The sequence below is a fragment of the Dermacentor albipictus genome, chromosome 2, assembly GCF_038994185.2.
Source record: "Dermacentor albipictus isolate Rhodes 1998 colony chromosome 2, USDA_Dalb.pri_finalv2, whole genome shotgun sequence".
Lineage (NCBI taxonomy): Eukaryota > Metazoa > Arthropoda > Arachnida > Ixodida > Ixodidae > Dermacentor > Dermacentor albipictus.
In genome coordinates, this window is record NC_091822.1 from 130,023,624 (window position 1) to 130,045,359 (window position 21,736).

The 21,736-nt window shown below is 44.1% G+C and overlaps 1 long non-coding RNA gene across 1 annotated transcript in view; it reads left to right on the forward strand.

Annotated features, from left to right (window-relative positions):
• LOC139056100 (uncharacterized) overlaps nucleotides 1-15,375 on the forward strand; it is a 15,972-nt gene extending 597 nt beyond the window's left edge. Inside the window, exons 2-3 of the long non-coding RNA XR_011512155.1 lie at nucleotides 13,050-13,153; nucleotides 15,307-15,375. This is a non-coding gene — a long non-coding RNA (uncharacterized lncRNA). The remainder of the gene's footprint in view (nucleotides 1-13,049; nucleotides 13,154-15,306) is intronic.
• Nucleotides 15,376-21,736: the final 6,361 nt, after the last annotated feature.

The window sequence follows — 21,736 nt, forward strand, 5'->3', positions numbered from 1 at the left end:
TCCATGAGCGCATTCCGCGAAACTTCGCACTTTTGGGACTCGAGCATGCGCTCAGGCAAGGAACCCTCCAGGTGTAAGAATGAGTACATACGGGAGTACGAGTGAAAGAATAGGTTTTACTTGTCTATTGAAGGAAGCCAGTCAGGTTCTAGTCAAATCTCTCAGAGTCACACTCTAGAGGTCCTTTTAGAGCACTTATTTTCCCTTACTTCCCTACACAAGGAACTAGGGGAACTCCTATTTTCTTGTGCCTTGTGGCAGCCAAGCAGAGGGGTTTCAGTGTTCGCAACACTCCACCGATGCTGGTATTGAGCATTGCAGAATTCTACCTCTGTTTTCCAATACTGTGTGTACTGTGCATTTGTTCTGTGTATTTGTTCTATGTATTTGTTCTGAACAAATACTGTGTACTTGTTCAAGGAGAATGAAAATTCAGTTCAATTCAACGTCTGAAACTGCCTACGATGCAATGACGAGGGAAAAGAGAAGTGCATTCACATTACTACGACGAAAGTTGTCGACTTGAGCTCTTTGCTGGAGTTAGCGGTCTCGCCATGACAGTCAGCTTGTAGCAATGCGGCCTTGATGGTTTTTACGGTTTCCACACAACGTGGCGGTTCCTGTAAACTTTAAGGGAGCTTATTTCTTCGCCTTTCTATAGCCACCTCCGGGCCCCGCCGTATTCTTGGCGCGCGCTGGTAATGTTTTTTTCGGTGTCGGAAGCACCACACGAGTGCGCATTGCCATTTTGAACCACAATAAATTCCAATGCCTTGGGGATACCGAACATGAGGCTGTCCAGCTGTCAGGCTGCCAGAAGCGTCGGTGTTCAATTGTGACCTCTGGGTTCAGGAGTGATGGCTGATACCACACTGCAACTTGCGGTCCCAGCCCTCGCTTCAATGTGGCCTTCTTCCTGGGAACCCACAAGCACACATGCAACACCAGGACAGTGGAGAACGCCGTGTTCGCACCGAGAGCCAACAGGTCTAGCTATCCAATCTATGCAGTTGCCCTATGCAATAAAATGAAAACAGATAAGTAGCTTTCCAAGTACTTTTGTAAGCATTCACAGAAGCTCGAAATTTACAGGTAACAAAATGGATTTTAGGAGGACGCATGAAATAGCAAGCAACTGCAACGCCGTGTATTAAAATTCTTGGAAATCAAAGAAACATTTTTCTGAGATAACCACTTGCTCGATTTCAATGAATGTTGTTGCGCCTGAGAGATAAATTTAAACTTTAGCGAGGCACTGGTAGCGGCAAGGGAATACATGTACTCAAGGCAGGTAGTGATCGCGGATTCGTATCAAGAGACAAAAATAATCAGATGAATAAAAATGGGTTGGAGTGCGTTTGGCAGGCATTCTCAGATCACGAAAAGCAGGTTACCATTATCCCTCAAGGAAAAAGTGTGTAACAATTGCGTCTTACGAGTACTCACGTACGGGGCAGAAACCTGGAGCCTTATAATATTTGGGGTTTTACGCGCCAACACCACTTTCTGATTATGAGGCACGCCGTAGTGGAGGACTCCGGAAATTTTGACCACCTGGGGTTCTTTAACGTGCACCTAAATCTAAGCACACGGGTGTTTTCGTATTTCGCCCCCATCGAAATGCGGCCGCCGTGGCCGGGATTCGATCCCGCGACCTCGTGCTCAGCAGCCCAACACCATAGCTACTGAGCAACCACGGCGGGTGAGCCTTACGAAAAAGGTTCTATTTAATGTTGAGCTCCAATGGCGGGGTCGGAGCAAGTCTTTCTGCTCGTTTCGGAGCAAGTTTGTTCCAATGACAGAGGGAGGGCGGGAGTAAGGTGTTCCAATGAGAGATTTGGAGTGGATTCAGAGCGGGAGTCACTCCGTGGAGCAGAAAAAGATGCTCCGCCAAAATCGGCGGAGTGGACCGGAACTCTGCGTGACGTATTCCCTTTACCACGTTTGTCTGCTGGGAGGCGCCACCGGTCACGACTCGCGGGGAAGCAAAATCTGCTGCACGCTGGGCGAGACATCCGTTCCGCACTTTTAAAAAAATAACAGGTTAAACAAGTGACCGGTGTGGCGGTGCTCAGAGCAAACTGCGGAAGGAAATGACAACACGCAAGGTATCATGGGTAACTCGGCGATAGAAGTTGCGCTTCCGCCTTGCTCCGGCGGCGCAGGTTGTGTTCCACTCTCGGATTTGGAGGCGTTGCTCTACGCCAGAGTCCAATGACTCGGTACCTTCGCTCGCGGAGTCTGTCGGCCACTCTGACTCCGCCATTGGAATTCAACATAAATTGAGGATGACGCAACGAGCTATGGAAAGAAGAATGATGGGTGTAATGACAAGGGATAAGAAAAGAGCAGATTGGGTTAGGGAACAAACGCGAGTTAATAACATCTTAGTAGAAATCAAGAAAAAGAAATTGGCATGGGCAGGGCATGTAATGAGGTGGGAATGTAACCGATGGTCATTAAGGGTTGCGGAATAGATTCAAAGAAAAGGGAAGCGTAGCAGCGGGCGGCAGAAAGTTATATGGGCAGATGAGATTAAGAAGTTTGCAGCAACATGGCCACAATTAGGGTAGTTGGAGAAGTGTGGGCGAGGCCTTTCCCGGCAGTCAGCGCAGAACGGCCGATGATGATGATGATGATGATGAGTGCTTGAAGCGGCAAATTTTGTTTAGGACGGAATATTTTTAAAAGCAATTGTCAAAAATTTGTAAGTTTGAAAAATATACAAGCATGCAGTCTACACAATTTCGACTCCGCACCATGACCATATATCACATTTGTTTGAACTCGATGCATCTGTTAGAGCATCTAAAGCGTGTAAATTTGATGTATCAATTTTTATTTTAACTGAAATTATTGCTATGTTTACAAACATCTTGCGAAAGGTCTACTAACATATTAGTGGTTCACATGTATCTTGTACGTTTTATCTGTGATATTAGATGGTGTAAAATTCATTGTTTCTGTTTCGAAAGTTTAAGAGTTTTAACAATATTTATAAATAGTTGACAGCCACATTCAAAAATTTTCTACCAACAAACACCAGAATTATAGTGGTCGTCTGCATAGCGCATAAATGACCAGGAAAAGTACAGACATGAAAAAGCGATGTCGGCAAACACCTAGAGCAACAACATGGACGATATAGGAAGGGTTTGCAGAATGGCAAAAACAAGAGCCTGATGTATTAGAAATGAAGCATGCGAAGGTGCAAGCTTGCGCGAGTGGTTGATGGTTTATCACGCTTTTTGTAGAACTCTCTATGCGTTGCTATGTGCTCAAACATTTATTAACTCAAAGTAACTAATTTTAAATTATAACAATTCCTTATTTATCTAGCCATAACAGTCGCCTGTATATGAGTCATAAAAGCGCGTGGTCGCCACCTTCCTGTCGGCTCTTTCCGCAGACATTTCTATAAAGCCTTGTAGTTCTTTTAATGCATTTCTAAAGTTGTAAAATTCTGCCTGCTGCACTTGCACCGTAAAGGCATATTGGTAACAAATATCAAAATCCGGTCACGGTTTTTGCACTTAAGTATTGTTGCTTCACTTCACCGTAACAATATTGATATTTATTACCAATGATATTTATTATTGATATTGAAATATTGATATTTATTACACACTACGGTGTGTCTCATAATCCGATCCCGGTTTTCGCACTTAAATAATGAGACACACCATAGTGAAGGACTCCGCAATAATTCAGACCACCTAGATTGCTTCTGCGTGCACCCAAATCTAAGCACACGGTTGATTTCGCATTTCGTCCCCGAAATGTGGCTGCCGCGGCCGACATTCGGTTCCGCAACCTCATGCTTAGCAGGCCCACACAATAGCCACTAAGCAAGCAGGGTGGGTAGGCGTATTTGTAGCTTGTTGAAGGTCCGGTTCATCAGTCATCTGTTTTTCTTGTCTTAGAGCCCACCATATTTAAACGGGTGCCAGAGGCAGCAAAGGCTATACTGCCTGTTTGTTTCATTGTTTATGCATGGTGTTCGCGCGTTTTCCAAAGAATGACCCACCGGGGTATCTTAGTGGCTATGGTGTTGGGCTGCTAAGCACATCGTCGCGGGATCGGGTCCCGGCCACGGCGGCCGCATTTCCATGGACGCGAAATGAGAGAGCACCCATGTACATAGACTTAGGCGCATGGTAAAAAATTCCGCCGGTAGAAATTTCAGGAGTCCTACACTGCGGCATGCGTCATAATCAGAACGTGCTTTTGGCTGGTATAACCCCACATTATTTTCCCAAACAATGCTCTCCCACACACGTGGCTTGCATTGTATAGCTGTGCGCCTGTGCGCAGCTGGACGATTTCATCATTATAGCGGCTTCGCCAGCCACTGCAAGAGCACACGTGCACGCGTTCTACGCACCTGTTTTGTATCATAGCCCTATCTAGGTTTTCTGGACCCGTACCAACTAGCGCTCCAAGCGGCCCCGGCACAAAGCTAGCGCGTTTTCAATGGAAATAGCACGTTTTTTTGCGAATAGCTAAAGCTGCAGGTCAATTATTGAAAGAAGGCCGGTGACAGACATGTTCTCCCGCTGTGGAAATGCTGTGCCCACACCGGTTGAAGATTAAAGAAGACAGTGAAAACAGTGATTTAAACGACAATAAAGAAGACAGCGATTAAGGAAGATAGGGATCTGTGGCGAGCAATGAGTCTGTTCCCACAGTGGTTAAAGATTCAGCAATTGAGGCTTATGGAAACGACAAAAATTTGTACTCAATTTTCGAGACAAAAACGGTAGCTGTAATAAAACTACGGTTCCTATCGTAATAGTCACTTCAGCGTAAGTAGTCCGGAGACTCAGCTCTCGATTGATCTTTATCTCGACTCTCTATCTATGGCGTAACACTGTTTCCAAAAGCGATTTTCAAAAAACTGTCGTGCAAGTTATCAATAAAAACCAGAGCGTATCCCTCGCGGAAACGTTGGAAGCCGTGGTCGAGTTGTTTAATCGCTCGCACCTGTCATTCCGCGTCATGCTGGCGCTGGTTCGATAACGTGCCGCGCGATGTTTTTTTCTAACGCTACGTGAGACTCAGTTTGACAGCCTCCCATCAGATGGCCGAACTACAAAACTCAAGATTTGTTTTTTTTAGGAGCTCTCTTCAAATCTTATATATTCAATTTTTCTTAGAACGTAGCAATGGGTTGTTTATATTTGAAATCTTCACTTTTATTATCAGATGTTATTCCTTGGAGAACGTAACAACAGGCAAGCGGATGTACTTGTGTAACGTTAAAAAAAAACTATCGTGTTTTGTAGCATTGACATACTCTGGAATTCTGGACATTGCACCTTCACTATCCTGTGGAACTTCATGCGTAACTGAATGGGCAAAATTTAGAAGAATTTGATATCTACTTAATAGCCGAGTATCAACAAGTTTCAACTGTCTGCGCCAACCCATACAAAAATGACTGTTGATTAAGCATTGATATATTGTTGGGGAATTGTTGAAACAACGGACAAATTTTCAAGAGCAATTGAGTTTACTCAATCCTTGCACAACAATATTGCCTTTGAGTGTTCTCAATAAACCATTTATTGGTTAATTTGTGTTGATTTTTCTATCGATTTTTCTCGAACGAAGCCGCTGCAAGAAGTCTCTCTAGCCTCCACAATATTGGCGGCTATGTACGGAACACAGTATAGGGCACCCTGGATTTTGCATTCGGCAACTCGAATGGCCAAAGCTATGGCTGCAAATTTTGCCCTGGTAACCGATTCTAATTGTAACGATGCTGTGATCGTGGTGTTTGAATTTGTAACTACTATATTGTATTGGCCTTTGGCTATTCTGCACGCGTCTGTAGAGTACGTGTCCCGTTTGCGTCCCAACTTATATTGTAACGCTCGAGCCCTGTCCTCACGTGTGCCTTCTATGATATTTAGTACTCATGTTTTTTTTTTAGATTGGGAGATGCTATGATGTATTCTCTGACCTCTTTGGGTAGAAAAAGGCTGAGCTCTCCATAGTGTTGTGGTCCTAGGGAGTACCCTATGTTTTGTAGTGGGGCACTGTGCTATTCGGTAGAGTTTAGCCTTCCTCGCGTGCGTCACTATCACTGACGTCGCGTGTCCTTCAAACGTGTTCTGTATTCTTAGGACTTGGAGTTTTTCAGTGCTTGTATTGCGTGGTAGTCGTGAGGCTATTTTGTATGTTGTGCATAATAAAGCATTTACCTGTAGTGTTTATTTGTCTGGGAGGTTTTGGAACGGGAGCTCGCAGGTTATGCTGTGGCTGGTGACAAAAGCCTGCACTAGCCTGGTTGTTTCCTCTTCCGTGAAACCTTTCGTGTTTGCGTTGACCCGGTAGATCATGCGCGCCACGCTAGTCGTAGTTTTGCTTAGGTTAGCTAAGGTGTGATCTGCTTGGCCATTCTCCAGGATAGATAGAGCTAGTATGGGTACTTTATGCACCTACATTTTAGACCGGTCATTTCAGTGTAGTTCTATATGTGTTCGTTGCTGCTTTCTCGAGTATGGGGCTCGGACTTTTACAGATTCGAACTTTTCTTGTGAGCACTGCATCCCTGCTTTTTTTTATCTTTCAATTGATTAGATGGTTCTTTGAGGGAAGTCCTGTTTGTTTCCGTATGAGTCTTTATATGCCCGGATCCTTATGTCATCCACATAAATCGCTTGTTTCAGATCCCCTTTTGTTCCCCTAGTTGTAACACTAGCTCTCGCATTCCAATGTCGAAGACTAGCAGAGAGTATCGAACCCTGGGGGATCTTTCTTCTTGCCATTCTCAAAGGTTTGCACCTAGTCAAACCCAGACCTATTGTTGCCCCTCTATTGCAGAGCAAAGATCGTATATATAGGTATATACGCTCTCCGCATCCGATTTTCTCGAGTTCTTCGAGGATGAGGCTATGTGATATTGTGTCGAAGGCTTTCTAATTGTCAAGCGCTTGGATGATCTTGTCGGCAGTTTCATTTGGTTGGTTTAGTGCTTGCTTCTTCAATAGAAGAAATACGCCTTTTGCTTAGAGATGTCGTCGGAACCCGAACATGGAATCGGAAAATAGTGTGCGATTCTCTATATGGTTGCTTAACCTTTTTGTATTACTTTTTGAAACAGCTTTCCCATGTCAAAGTAAGTGAGACGGGGCGCAGATTCTGTAGGTTTCTAGGTTTTCCTGGTTTGTGGGTTATTGTGATGTTTCCCTCTTTAAACATTCTTTAAACCTTACCCTCTTCCATCCAGACGTGTACGTTGTAAAATTTGGTGATCCGGATAGGGGGTATTGTGATTCAGGTTGCGGAGCATTCGATTGATGATTCGATCGGGTCCAGTGGCCATATATTTTCTATACAATTGGGCCGCTGCGTGGAGTTCTGCTTCCGTTATGGGTTCGTCTACTATCAGGTTTGGCGGCCCTTCGTAGTTGGTTTTGCAGCAGTGTCGCTTCGCCACTGTGCCAACGTCGTAGAGTTTTTGTTAACTGAATGTTCCCGGGAAATCACTCTCTAGCAAGTTAAGGGTTCTGCTTGTGGCTGTTTTCGTAGCTGCGAGAAGCATAATGCTACGAAGGATTACCCACGTCTTCGTCGTGTGTTGTGCTCTCTGCATCCAGTCGCAGAATTGCCTCCAGTTGATATGGTATAAAGTCTAAGCATACTCAATCGCTCGCTGTGCTGCATCTGCGATGCGTATTTAAAGCCTTCTGTCGTGTCTCTGTCTCTCCCACGTCTTAGAGCGCTTCAAGCGTACGATAAGTGTAAGTGGTGTCCGTCTACTGCTGGTGTTTCGCTTGTCATGTGATTGTTAACTTTTTTGTTGTTTTGCCTTGTATGTCCCTAATGTGTAGGGCCCAGGATGCCAGATTTTCGTCTCCATGTGGTCGGTCATGTTGCGCCCTAGAGGCCGCCCAGTACGTTATCATGGCGGTGCCCATCGTTCTCCTTAATTTCGGGGAAATATTTGCTAGTGTTATTATGTTATGACCCCTGCCAAATTTTTGTCCGTGCTTGTCCACCTCACTCGGTTCGGGTCATTGGTGAACGTTAGGTCAGGTATCGTGTCTCGTGCTATGCTATTGCCCATGTGCGTGGGCATTTATAGGATAATAATACTTATAGACCCCTTTCTTCTGCTGATTCCAGTAGTGTAGAGTAAACCTAGTGTGAGTGTAATGCAGTGAAGTCCCCTAGTGTTATGATTTGGTTCCCCCTCAACGCGTCCTCGTCGTAAAATGCAGGAGGCGGCTGAAGTCTAATTGTTTCTCCCTGGATGTACTGTATGCGTTCGTTGCAATAGTTTTTGCTTTGTTTCTTTTGTATGGTCATATCTTAATTATCTGATGCATCTCGCAGTCCAGTATGTGCTTAACACATAGCGCAACATTCTTTTGGCACAACTAGTGATTTGGGGGAAAGCAGGGTTCCCATGGGTATCGTAACTCCTCAGCTTACTGCCAATAGCATGGAAGTCTATAATGTGCGGCGGCATTGGTGCGACTGTTCCATTGCCACACTTGGAGGTTGTCAGTTAGTCTGTTTCCTTTACTGCCCATGGTCAGTGCCTTCCCTACTCCTCGTAAACAGAGATTTGGCCCGGTGGGTCGCAGACCCCGGGCTCTCGCTAGTGCGCTTGCGACGGTTGTTTTTTTGCGGAATTGATCGACTCGTGTACCCGACAGTGGAGCGTACGCATTTCTACGAAGATGAGCTGGGTATGCTGTGTTACTTCGGTAAGCTCTTTGCTTTTGCCAGTTGGTTCCAACTGTTCGAGAATTTTTTGGATTGATCTGGTCGCGCCCAACACTGCTTTTTGAGATTGTTTGAGAGCGGCCAGCTCTTCCTTAACCTTGGCTAGGCTAGCTTTTACAAGGCGGTTTTCCAAAATTATTATTTGATATTCTAGATTTTGTGTTACTAATATAGCATTGGAAGACACGACCTAAGCCCAGCTTACCTGCGGTTGTGCTGCCGATACTAGTTGGCAAGCTCCCTTGGACAGTGATTTCTTTTGTAGGATGGCTTTGTGTTTGAGTGGGGTCTTGGTATTATTTTCAAAGTCTTGGAATTTCATTCTTGATCTAGAGCAGTATCTTGACCTGGAACTGGATTGGAATGTTGATCATGCCCTTCCCCTTTCTTTCGAAAGCTCGGGGTGGTTGCTGTAGCGCGCTTTTCTTCTTCGGATGAGAGCGAGCTTGGACAGTTCTTCTATGGTACCGAGGCGTTGTCTCATTTCTTCTTGGTTTTTGGGTTATTCTGGGGGTAGCGCGAGCTGGCGTTATTCCTTCTCTGCAGCTGCGGTCCCCAGTAACGTGTTCACCACATACGGCGAACCGAGGACTGGAGTCATGCTCTTTCGTTGGTCCTTGGGTGCCGCAGATTTTGCCGACTGCAAGTTCCACCTGCGGTCACACGTCCATCTGATGTCCGACATTGTAGATTTTGCACACTTGTATCGTGTTGCGGTATGGGTTACAAGCGAATTCGTCTCCCTAGTGATACACGTATCGTGGACAAAGGTTCCACAGAAGGTGATAACCCCACTTTTAGAGTGTCTTAGCATTCTGGCTTGGATGACTTCGGTGTTTCGCTTGCTTACTAGAAGATTTCTCTTGATTGTTTCGCATGGAGTGTGCTACGGCAGTCCACGGATAATCCCGCGTACTGCCCCCTCGCCTGTGGCATTGTACGCATTTACCGCGTGTGCCGCGCCATTTACCACCTTAGACGTAAGTAGGCGGACATGCTTCGTCACCTCTCAGTAACCTCTCATCACTATCGGAGTGCTTGAGGTGGGTTCAATGCATAGCAAGAACTTCTCACCTGGGACTTTCTTTTGGCACGTCTCGATGATCGGGTCGGCCAAAACGGGGCTTGCCAGGCTCGCAGTGGAAGACCCTGGTGCAGTGGTATGTCGTCGTGCGGCTGCGGCCGCAATTTCTGGAATTTTCTGGGTCTACATTAAGATTTTGATTTATCTTCTTTTGGGTTAGGCGGGTCGTTCGTCGGCGCTTGTTCACGTTGCTAGAATTGGCGTACTGCTAGAGGTATTAATGTAACAGCTGTCACATTTTGCAAAAAAATTTTAGAGGGCGAACATTTTAAGAAACGCTCGAAAGCTTTATATGAAGGCAACGTTTTAGGGTAGGTAACCTAATTGCAGGCAATGGAAATTACTATTGTAACAGGTCGAAAGAAGTAGCTTCGATGGAAATTTAGTACTGATTGTGCAAGGTTCCGCAAGTACTCTGTGTTTTTGACGGCGTGATGATGCAACAAAGTTCGTACTATTCAAACAACGGCAACAGACAGTCAAATCTTCTGGCGATGAGCCACTGAACCTGTTCGCCGAAATAAACAATGCTTACGGAAGAAGCAACATCCAGCCACTGGAAAACTGCCTAGTGTGGCGCAGCTGTTATGATTACCTGTGCCTTAGTCGGCACTAAGTATAGTGACCACACTTAAGCTAAGTTAAGGCTGATGAGAGCGCAGGGCGAATATTCTTGAATCTCGGATGCTATAGACACGGAGTGGCCTTTGCTATCTGATAGGTGTGTGGGGCGTGACACTTTGCCTCAGTGGTCCTCTACCTCATTAAGCAAACGCTAGGGGCAAAAAAGCCGGTGGAATTAAAGGGAAGTGACGAGATGAAAATAATGAGAAGGAAAGCGCTGAAAAAGTGCGGAACTTATCTATTCGAATCAATACACCTGAATTTCTGCGTTCTCCAGATTTCGAACTCAAAACGTGGACTGCAGGTGCTTGGTGTACTAGGACCGTTTATCGCAGCTTGTTATGTGGTATAAAATCATTTTATTGGAGCTCATGTGGCTCATGCAGGAGAAGTCCCCAGGCGGTCATCGTCATTGTACCTTCTTTGCTATTTAATTCTAACTAGTGACCCCAGCCAACTTCTACAACACCATCGCTCGTGGATGACATTTCTTAATGACATTTCGTTAAGTTTGTCGGTAATTATCAGGATTCTGAAGTTAGCTATATGGTTGTTAATTTATTTCCTATGTCTTATTATCTATTATCTCTCATCGCAGCTTTACGTCCTCGTTCGCCCTCTCCCACTGCAGAGTAGCATGCCACAGCCAGTTAGCTCAGGCGGACCTCTCTACCCTTCAGCAAGCACATTATCTCTTCTTCAAACACATTATCAGCTAAAGCTGCAATTAGTCCAGACACTTAAAATGACGACTTTCGACGACCTGCCCACAATTTTGAACAAGTTCGAATTAGATGTGTTCCTTGGTTACCCCATGAAACGGGGAAAACTCACTACGACGCTGTAGTAATGTCTAAAAAAGACAGAAAAAAATGAAGGTCCAGTAATTATTTAAAACACCCTAAATAGGCAATGAATGGCTTATTCACAACATATTGCGCTTAATGTATGCCCCATTTGCGACATGTACATGTTTGCCGTAACGTAGTTATCTAGGGACATTGGAAAAAGATTGTTGATAACAGCCGTATTAATATTTCTAACATATTGATAGTTTTTTATGAAATAGCTGTATTTCGTCCACACGCCTTTACCTTCGCGAACAACATACCTTAAGGTTCCTTCAATTTTTCCTAAATTGCATTTGGAGAACATGTCAGTTCTGCAGGGCAGCGGGCTCAATTTTGTACTGCTCGTAAAAAACACTCAATTGCCCTGTTCCGCTCGAATACATACAGATTAATAAAAAGACCGCAAAGCTGCAATTACCCACGCACTACGCATTACTCATAATGTCCCCCTGAGTTTCGCTAAATACAAACGAGGTGTCTTATTTCGTTCACTTAGACACCGGATAAACTAACTACGAATTTCCTATGAAGCATAAAAATGGGATGAAAGCGAGGGTTCAGTGACTTCTGCAACGTTTCTACATATGCCAGGAACCTATAAGTTTCGCCGCACACTGCACTTTAGCTTGCTAAAGCTAAAATTTTTAGCTTGCTGTCTTGGACAGTTGTTTAAGCGCTTTTCAGAAGGCTGCGAATAACGAGAAGCTCTTCATATCTTGGTTAAGCTACGTAGGCATTTGTTAACCCACACATGTCAAACAGGTTCCGTCGCTCAAAACATGCTTCCTACTATATCAAGTATAAACCATGTAGTAAAGCAATGGAGGAGGCTAGTTGGTGAACGTTCATGGTTATATTGCGCTTAGTTTTACACAGTCGATATTAAGCAAGGACAGGACGTGGATGGACGTAGCGCAAACTACCAGTTGGTAGACTGCGCTACGTCCGTTCACGTCCTGTCCTTCCTTAATTTCGTCTGTGTAAAACTGAGTGCAATATAACCATAAACCATGTCCCTTGCATAGTTGGTTGAGGAGGCCACGAAATTTAAATACAGGCCTCTTATCCTGCAATGTATTTCGGTAAAAACAATCACTTGACAATTACTTTCATATCACATAATTGACCTACGCGCTTCCAAACTGTGATACACGTCAGCCGAGAAATGGCCCCTATTTGCTGTAAATATAAAATTGCGGCCGTTTCTGGTCATCGTAGAAATGCGGCGAAATGTACACGCTACGTATGATGTCTCTAAAGAGGCCAAACACGGGCGTTTGGCATTAAATGAAACCCTAATTAATACGCACACTTCATTGTTTACCTGCACACCGTCTCTAACATTCCCGACATTTACTTGAAGCGCAAACTTTGCGAGTGATGTGTCCTTTTTTCTCAAAAAGCAATCAAAACTTCCATACAATGTTTTTGAGCACTTTCAGATAAACTGAAACATTTGCTGCCAAGAAATAAATACATTTCTAGATAAGGTAACCTTACGAAAAATGCAAACTTGAGTCGGCATTCCAAAACTGTTATTACATCAGTCTGGGCTCATCTATAGTTGCTTCAATGTCAGCCAGCCGCGGCCGATCCCAGTGTTCATCACCCTGTCCTATTCCACTTCCCTACTCTCCCCTGTCGGCTAGCGTTTGCGCCTGCTTTACCGTCGTGGGTGAGATTACCATCTGGGTGACGCCTCACGACAGAAATGGAAGGAAGACAATGGCGTCATAAGCTGACATTCGCAGGGACGGAGCGCCTACCGCTTCTCCACTGGAACGGGACTGGCGAGTCCTCAGCCACGCGGGTTACGCAAGCAGTCATACCTATGGACCCCGAACAAAACTAAAAGGTAGTGACATTCCTCCTCTCCTGGCCTCTTTCTCCTGGCATTCTCGTAGCTCGTGGCATTCTCGTGGCATTCTCGTAGCGACATTAAAATTGGTTGTTGGGTGTTCGCGCATGAAATTTTAACGTATGCAAGATTTGATTATGGTGTTTTGAGCTAGGAGCGATGATGGAACGCCATGAAATTGGCAGAAGAAAATATTTTTTGGGCTTTTTTGTCAGGTAACTGCGCGCTTGTATTGCGGCTTCGGGCTGGCTGCCTCTTTCCTATTAGAAGAATGTATTGAGGCTAGTTTGGTGGACAAATTACTTACAAAATCACAACTGTTTTTCTCACCAATAATGTATACGCAATGCACACGATGCTTATATACATTGGAATGCATCGTGTAACCGCACAAAAACAAGGGACAAAGAAGGAACACACAAGACATAACACTCATACAAAGCTATGGCATATACATGCCATAGCTTTGTATGAGTGATTGTCCTTCTAGGCAAAAACAAGGTCGTGGCTTGCACATATGAACCCACTCGCGAGGTATTTCTCTTGCATTGATCAGAATCTTTATTTGGATTGATAAAGACACTTACCCGGGCATGAAAGGGCTGCGATGAAGGTTTCGCTGGTACATGCCAAACGCGATGCGGTTGCGTGTGTGCAGCACTATGTAGCTGCTGATTCAACAACTCGGATACGTTTTCGCTGCTCGAAGTGCGTACGTGTGTATTTGGGCGTACCCAATCAGCCGGCGTGTGCCCAGCTTGTGCAGCTTCATGATTTAATATTACTGCCATGATGACAAAACGCAAGGTACGTGACGTAGTCGTCTGAATAACGCCAGTGTCATGTAGAAACGTGCGCGATCAACGCAGAGCACCTCAGCTAGTCACATCGTTTCGTCATGACGCTGGCATCTCTTTATGCAGGGAAATAAGTCCTGCGTTTTTATGAAAAACTGGTGCCGTTGGCTCTCAGGCACAAACGCCACAGTGGATTCTGTACTTCATTTGGGGAACAAAGCGTATGCAAGGGTAAAGTTACACGTAGAAATCGTTTTCATCGATGAGCACTTTCCCTCTTTGGGCATTTCCAAATCAATATGAGCAAACAAACTTTTGCACCACTTTATCCTGCCGAGACAGCGAAGCAGAAAAAGCCTACTCACAATATTCAAAGTCATTCGCCTTGGTAGTGAACAGCTTGTCCTCGCTAAATATATTTGCAGTGCCTAACAAAAGCATGTACTGACGAAACTACGCACTCTCAGTACAACAATAACACGTGTGACGTTTCTAGCACGACATGTCACAGAACACGGCCTAGGCCCTCCATAGCTTTGTTCACCTGTTGCTGATAGCGCAGTCAGGAAAACAAATGTGAACGTGCACCGAGAATATTACCCGCGCACAAGCTTACCGATGCCTGAGCTCAGTACCCCATCAACGAAGAAATAGGCTCTGTTCGTACACGTTCACGCCTCCAGTACTCCTAAAATCAATCCCTAGAACAAAACAAAACGAAAACTGAGTTATTCATTGATAAGGCTAGCCACGAAACGTAGTCAAAACATGCGAAATCCCTTGAGATAGCCTCGCCGCGGAAACTCGAAGGCCAACTGTCATGATGGTGAGTGCACAGAGCACCTATACACTTCAAAAAAACACTTCAAAGAAGTAAGCTTACATTTTTATTGTAAATGGTAAATGAAACATCGTCCAATTTTCGTACATGCTGTGTGGAGGTAATGCTGTAACTCATTGAGTTTAAAACATACAGAAACAGAGATAGCCATCGATTTATTGGAATTGAAAGCTGAAATTGAGCGAAGTTTTATCATCGTGTTCGGCGTGCCGCAAAAGCAGGGAGAATGAAGCTGTTAACAGCATTTATACTGGGCTGCTCTCGTATTTGTAGTACGTACAGTGCTGCTGGACCCGTTTCATTGTATACGCGTGTTATCTGCGTTCGAAGATTTCAGCTTAAGCAAGAAAAGAAGCTTAAAAAGTGCTCGGCAAAGATGTACTGTCAGAAAGGTAAGCTCAACCTGCAATGTCCCAATTTTTTGTTAACGCATTCGCGAGAGCTGCAAAGTGTAGAGCGGAAAATGTTACGCTAAATTTTACACCGAATATTGTCTGCTCTTCTTATTTCAGTGGCACAATTAACGTTCACGCGCGGGAGTAAAGGCTTCATCACAAGTGGAGTTGTCGTAGGGAAGCGAGTAACGGTGTGGAGACAACAGTGCTTACGAGGACATCTGCAAATATTGTGTGAATACACAAGGATGCTAAATAAACATATGAGTAAGCCCAATTAACGCTATAAGAGTTTTAAAATATAATTGATGGTTTCATAGTGGTAAAGACATCTCGGTTTTTGTACTCAGACAAGGCAAATAGGTTTCAAAGAGATCAACACTTCAATTGTCTAACAGAGGTGAGCAAGGCAAGCCTCAGCCTCGATCGAACGTTTCAACAAAGAAACACATATGTGAGGGCTGTTGCGAAGAGAAGTTCCCACGCAGAGTTTTCCTTTGCTCGTCCGCTGCTGATTGACTGAATGCTATGCAAAACATACTGCGATTATGTTTCGAAAATTTTTTGGGAACACACTGTGCTCAGGTTTGTCATCTGCTGTTTGAAGAGAAAGAAAATTTGTTTTAGTGATTCGGTCATGTTTGACAAGTGTGGAGTGGGCTAGTTGTCTGAATTTGTTTTTTCTACTTATCTCTTACGGTGAGGGCTAGCCTATTATTGATTTCTTGCGAAATGTACATGGGCCTTTTGTAGTTAACAAATGTAAAATAATGCACGCATCCAGATAGAATTCTAATCCTAGCACTTGCCATCATAAAAACGATCTCGTAGATGTTATCTCATATAAATATATTGGTGTACGCATTACAAATAACCTAAATGGGACTATTAATATAAAGCATGCGAATAAAAATGCTAATCTCATGCTCAGGTACACAGGTGAAACTTTCGAAAGCACCGCCTACTTTAAAGCTGCAGCTTTACAAGACTAATAGGTTCAAAACATTATAATGCATCTGCAATATGATATCCCGTTTGCGTTAATCTTATTACTTCACTTGACTCGTACAAAATAACTCCACTCGTTTCATTCTTTCTAACTTTAACCATACCACGAGGACAACCTCAATGAAAACTAATCTAGCACTTAATCCACTAGCTGACCGCCAGAAAGTCTCTCCTACGTTTTGCGCTTATGTAAAATTTTTCATCATACGACATTTCCCGACGACTTGATATTGTAGCCTCAGCACATTTCAAAGCGCGTCGATCGTCGCACTAACGTAGGGACTGGTTCATGTTAGGCCAAGTCTTTCAATCTTTCGTCCCCCATACATCTCAGGAATGGAACCAACTTTCCTCAATTATCGTAACAATCACTGATAAAAAACTTTTTAAAAAACGTGAACAAGCGTTCTATAATCAAGAGAATCATTGCGTTACCACAACTCAATACACTTCTTTTTCTGTCTATCCTACTGCTTTGTAACCGCGCCCCTCTTTACCATCATATGCACTAAGGGTACTAAGGGTAAAAAATAGAATAATAGAAGAAAGTGTGCTGTGAGTTTCAGTCCGTATGAAGTATCATTTCCCCAAAATTGCAGTGAGGGTTTTTGAAGGTTTCATAAATCTATGCATTTTCACGTAACAAAATAACGTTGTGAGGGAGCATGTGATACTTGGTGGCGATGGCCATCAAGCTTGCTAGATTGTTTCTGTTCTGGTCATCATGGCAATACCCTTACAAAAATGCCCATAACATTATTTAGATTTTCTACCAACTTTTTATTTACTTTACTGAGAGTCTATTTAAATTTACCTTCTAGTAATATCTGTTCATACGTTGTCAAAGTACTTCTTTCTTACTTTTGCGTAAAGAATATTTTATGTACGCCGTTATTAGACCTTCGTCTTACTTTTGTATAAAATTTGTTTTAAATACACCGTTAAAAGACTTCCTTCTTAGTTTTGTGTAAAGAATATTTTAGACACACCGTTCTATTACAATCAACAATCACCTAATCAATGCAGTTGATCATTGCACCTATTTAGGTGTGGAATTCGACAGCCATCTCAAATTTCACCTTCACATTGCTAATGTTAAAAAGAAAATGGCACACGGGATACGCGTTTTAATCAAAGCACGACCATATTTATCATTTTCTACTCTCATGTCGCTTTATTATGCTTTTGTTCATTCTCATATTAACTAAAACATTGAATCATGGGGAAACACTTATAACAGTCACCTAACTTCATTGCAAGTCATTCAGAATCGAGCTATTCGGCTAATAACATTTTAACCTCGTAGCATTAGCGCAACTCGGCTGTTGCATGCACATAATATTTTGAATCGGAGATGCTATTTCTCCGATTATCAGAAAACGCCGTTAAGAGCAAGTAAGCTTCTATGTGAAGTTTTAGCATTCCCGCTCGGTACAATACAAAACTGTAGACTGCAGCTTTCTTGGTAGGGCTCACAACGCTGTATATGGTAAAATTGCCAACATTTCATGGTGAGGCACCTATTTCAAGAGGACCTGTTGTCATTGTGATGACTGTTGAGCTTACTGTGGTTTCACATAGGTAGCTTGCAAACCAATAATCTCTCTTTTGTCGATTTTCCTGAAAATAAAAATCATGAAGCCATCATAAACATACAAGCAAGAACTGCTGAAACAAAAGGTAGTCCAATAAATGTACAGAACACAGTTTAGGTAAAGTGTTCAGAAACGTACCTTGGGAGGCTTCTCGCCTATTGGTGACACATTCACTGTTGATTTGTACGACCAGAGGCAATGGCCCCCAACGGGGTGAAGAAATACGTGTAGCATCTTGGAAGGCTGGAGTCGAAAAAAAGCGTGATTTACCATGGGGGAAGTGTCGGTGAGTTTATGATTCAAGTATGATTAAGAACAGTGCACAAAATACTCCATGACAGAAAAGCACACACACAGGCAACACAGTTTTGCGTGGCCATTGCTTTTACTGGTATCTTCGTGTGGGCTGTGCTTGGTGAAGCATTGACTATTTGAATTTTCTTGCCAGATACTGCGAAATTAAATCAGCAATTTTATCAGGTATCAAATGCAATTGTTTGAATTTTATCACCGGAAGCACATTTGCGCTAATGCACCGTGAACTTGAACTCAGTGTTAGGATTTTTAGCAACGTGGTAAAATAATAAAAGCCTTGTTTGAATTGTTTTTAAAGAGCAATAACCTTATAATTATTATTGCTTTCCACTTTTACGAAACGAACACAGCAATCTGCTTTATCCACCTCGCACGCAAGGAAGTTCAATGTTGAGCATTCAAAGCAATGTATTTTTTTATTCACCAGTACACATGCCGAGAGGCTGCAGAGTTATTGCTCTTTCATGGGTATACAGTTTCCAAACAGGCCGCGATTGGTTCCTGCGACCAATTTTTACACGATATAGCACATTTTTTCTGTTTCCAGCAGCACGGCAATACGCGGCCAGACGAGGCACATCACTGGCGACGGCAGCCGTGCATGAAGCCGTGAGGCCAGTGAAACACCGCAACTGATACAATTGACCGTTTTTAAACACGTTCGCATGGTGGTGGCTATCGAATGTTGCATTCATAAAGAGGGTGAGATAAAAATTGGAGGACGCTTAAGCTTCGCATTCAAGAGTGGGACGCGACAGCGTTCTTGTCGACCCGCCAAGGGGTATAAGACAATGCGCTACGGCACAGCGATCACTTACGATGCGCCCCGCATCGGACTTAGCGCCCACCTATCACGCGGTGAGCGTCGAGCAACGCAGCGTTCGGCGCGGCAACGAAACGTGCGCCTGAGCGAACGGAACGAACCAAAGAACTCGGTGTCTCGGAGGGGAAACGATCTACGCCAGCCAAACGTAGTGATCGGCACGGGCAGAGAGATAGATAGTAATCTAAACAGGGAGCACGGCGAAGCGTCGTCAGGGGAGAGGGAGTCCCGCGACGCGCCTGGCAGTGGTCCCAATGCGGGCGCGGCGCGCCTCCTGTCGGGGCAGCGCCGTACATTGAGAGGAGGGAGTCTTCTGTGTTTGCCGCAAGATGGCTCTGCGTGTGCGGAAAGCGCAGAAGAAATGCAGCGGAAATTCACTTCGCAACTCGTGTAATTCCGACTTCTGTACGTTACATGTTCATAATTACCGATATACACCGCATTATAACTTTCCACGGCTCGTTTCGAAGGCAACACCGCATTCACTAGAGGCGCGTTTGCACCGCATGGAAGCATCGAACTCGTGGCTGAGTGGTAGCGTCTCCGTCTCACACTCCGGAGACCCTGGTTCGATTCCCACCGGGCCAATCTTGGAAGTTGCTTTTTATTTATGAAGCGCCTGCCGTGATTTATCGCTCACGGTCAACGCCGCAAACGCCGACGCCGACGACACCGGCTTTTCTGCGACACGAGCTCCTTAACGCTATCGCGTTAATATTGTCATCTACTTAAAGCGAACCTGCATGATGCTGCCCAAAAGAAGCGACCATCCCATTCGCATATATACAGGCCGTAATATTTGAAAGTGTGAACAGCATGGACTGCAATCCGTACCAGTGGGCTGCAGCTCATCAAACATCAGTGAAGTTGCAAAACATTTATTTAGGTAATCAAGTACAGACTTTAATAGCAGAAGTCCTATAAAAACAACTGTCTGCTTATTTTATTATAGACGACATGTTAACTATGTTTGTCGGTTCTTATATGTTAGATGTTAGATCAAATATTTTGCCGCGCTGAGCGGCCCTAGCAGAAAAAATACAAATTAAAGTATACCACCAAATTACAGTAGTTCTGATTGGGTCCTTCAGGCGGAACACGTCGCAGGTGATTTTTCGCCCTCTTACATGATCGCTAGAACTTGAGTGTGGAGGGCGTGCTGAGTGCACCAAAACGCGGAAAAGAAGTTAAAATAGCAAAATGGGCGCGAAAAATACCACGTGAGGGCGCTTAACCAATTTGGACACACAAGCCTTCTCTCCTGCTTCCTCGCATGTTCCTTGCAGCAGAATTTCACCAATATGCTGAAAAACGGCATTCCTTGTTAAATCGGGCGTTCTCATGGTGTAGATGCTTGTAAAGAACTGAAACACGTCAGCATTGGTTGATACTGGTGCTTCCGTGAACCTAATTGATGAAACTATAGCGGAGTCAAGCAGCATCATATCCTGGAAACCTATTCGTGTGTGTAGCTACGATGGTTAATCTCAGGATTACCATAAATGGAGAACAGCAGCTCTTGAGTTTGAAGGTCAGAAGTTCAAGTTGGAAGCACTCACCTTGTCAGCGGTGAAGTTCGCCCTTCTTTTATTACGACCTGACATGAAGAATATGAAGATCAACATACTATGAAATGACGAAGTGACTATTCAAAAACATGAGCATGATATGTGTTTGATGGAAAAACCACACGAACGAAAGCCATCATACGCAGAAGACGTGCCGCTGAAGTTCCCCGACTTAATCTGCATTGGGCCATCCCCCGATGCCACAACCATGATTGAGGCTCTGTTCTTTTCGCGTGACAGCACAGTCATAAGAAAAAAAAACGTATAGTCTCAGCAATGAAAACAAAGAATGGCTAAGACAAGAACTTGAAGGCATGTTAGAAGCAGGAATCATTAGGTCATCGACATCCTGTTTTGCTCCCCCTACCATTGTACCAAAGGAAGATGGATGATTCTGACTGTGCACTGATTACCTAATGAGAAACAAGCTGACCGATATTTTTTCCACACCCGATGGCTAGGATGGATGACATCATTGACGAGACTGGAGGATGCGCATAGTTTTCACGTAGAGACTTATGGAAGGGGTACCGGCAAGTACCACTGAAAGAAGAGACCAAGAAGCTTACGGCATTTGTCACATCATTCCACATCTACGAGTATAATCGGCTACCATTTGGCTGGAAGAATTTTGGGTCGTGGTTACAGAAGATGATGAACGAAACGCTGAGCAAATTCATAGGAAAATTTTTCAATGTATATGTGGATGATATGATTGTCTACTCCAGGACAAGGGAAAACCACGAAGAATATTTGTGCGAAGTACTTGAGGCACTAAGCACCGCACGACTTAAAATTAACATGACGAAAAGTACGTTTTCTGCAATAAGGTCGTTTTCGTCAAAAGGCTGTTTGATGGTGAAATGAACAGCACTAAGGAAGAGAGTGTTCGACGCATCAAGAAAATGGTGAAACCGTATGATGTTAATTCACTCCGAGTGTTTTTGGGACTGGGGGCACATTTTCGTGCATTCATAATAGACTATGCCAGAAAAACCAAATGTCTCACCGCATTGAGTCAATATGGCAGGCCATTTAGGGGGTCAGAAGAGTGTGAGAATAGCTACCCTGATCTTGTCGGTATCGTCTCATCGGACCCAGTATTATTTCTCCCTGACTTCAAGCTGCCTTTGAGCTCTATACCGACGCATCTTATTATGAAGCAGGCGCCATACTCTATCAGCGTGATGTTACAAAGCACCAAGGAAAAGAGCTGAGGGTAGTAGGTTACCACTCTT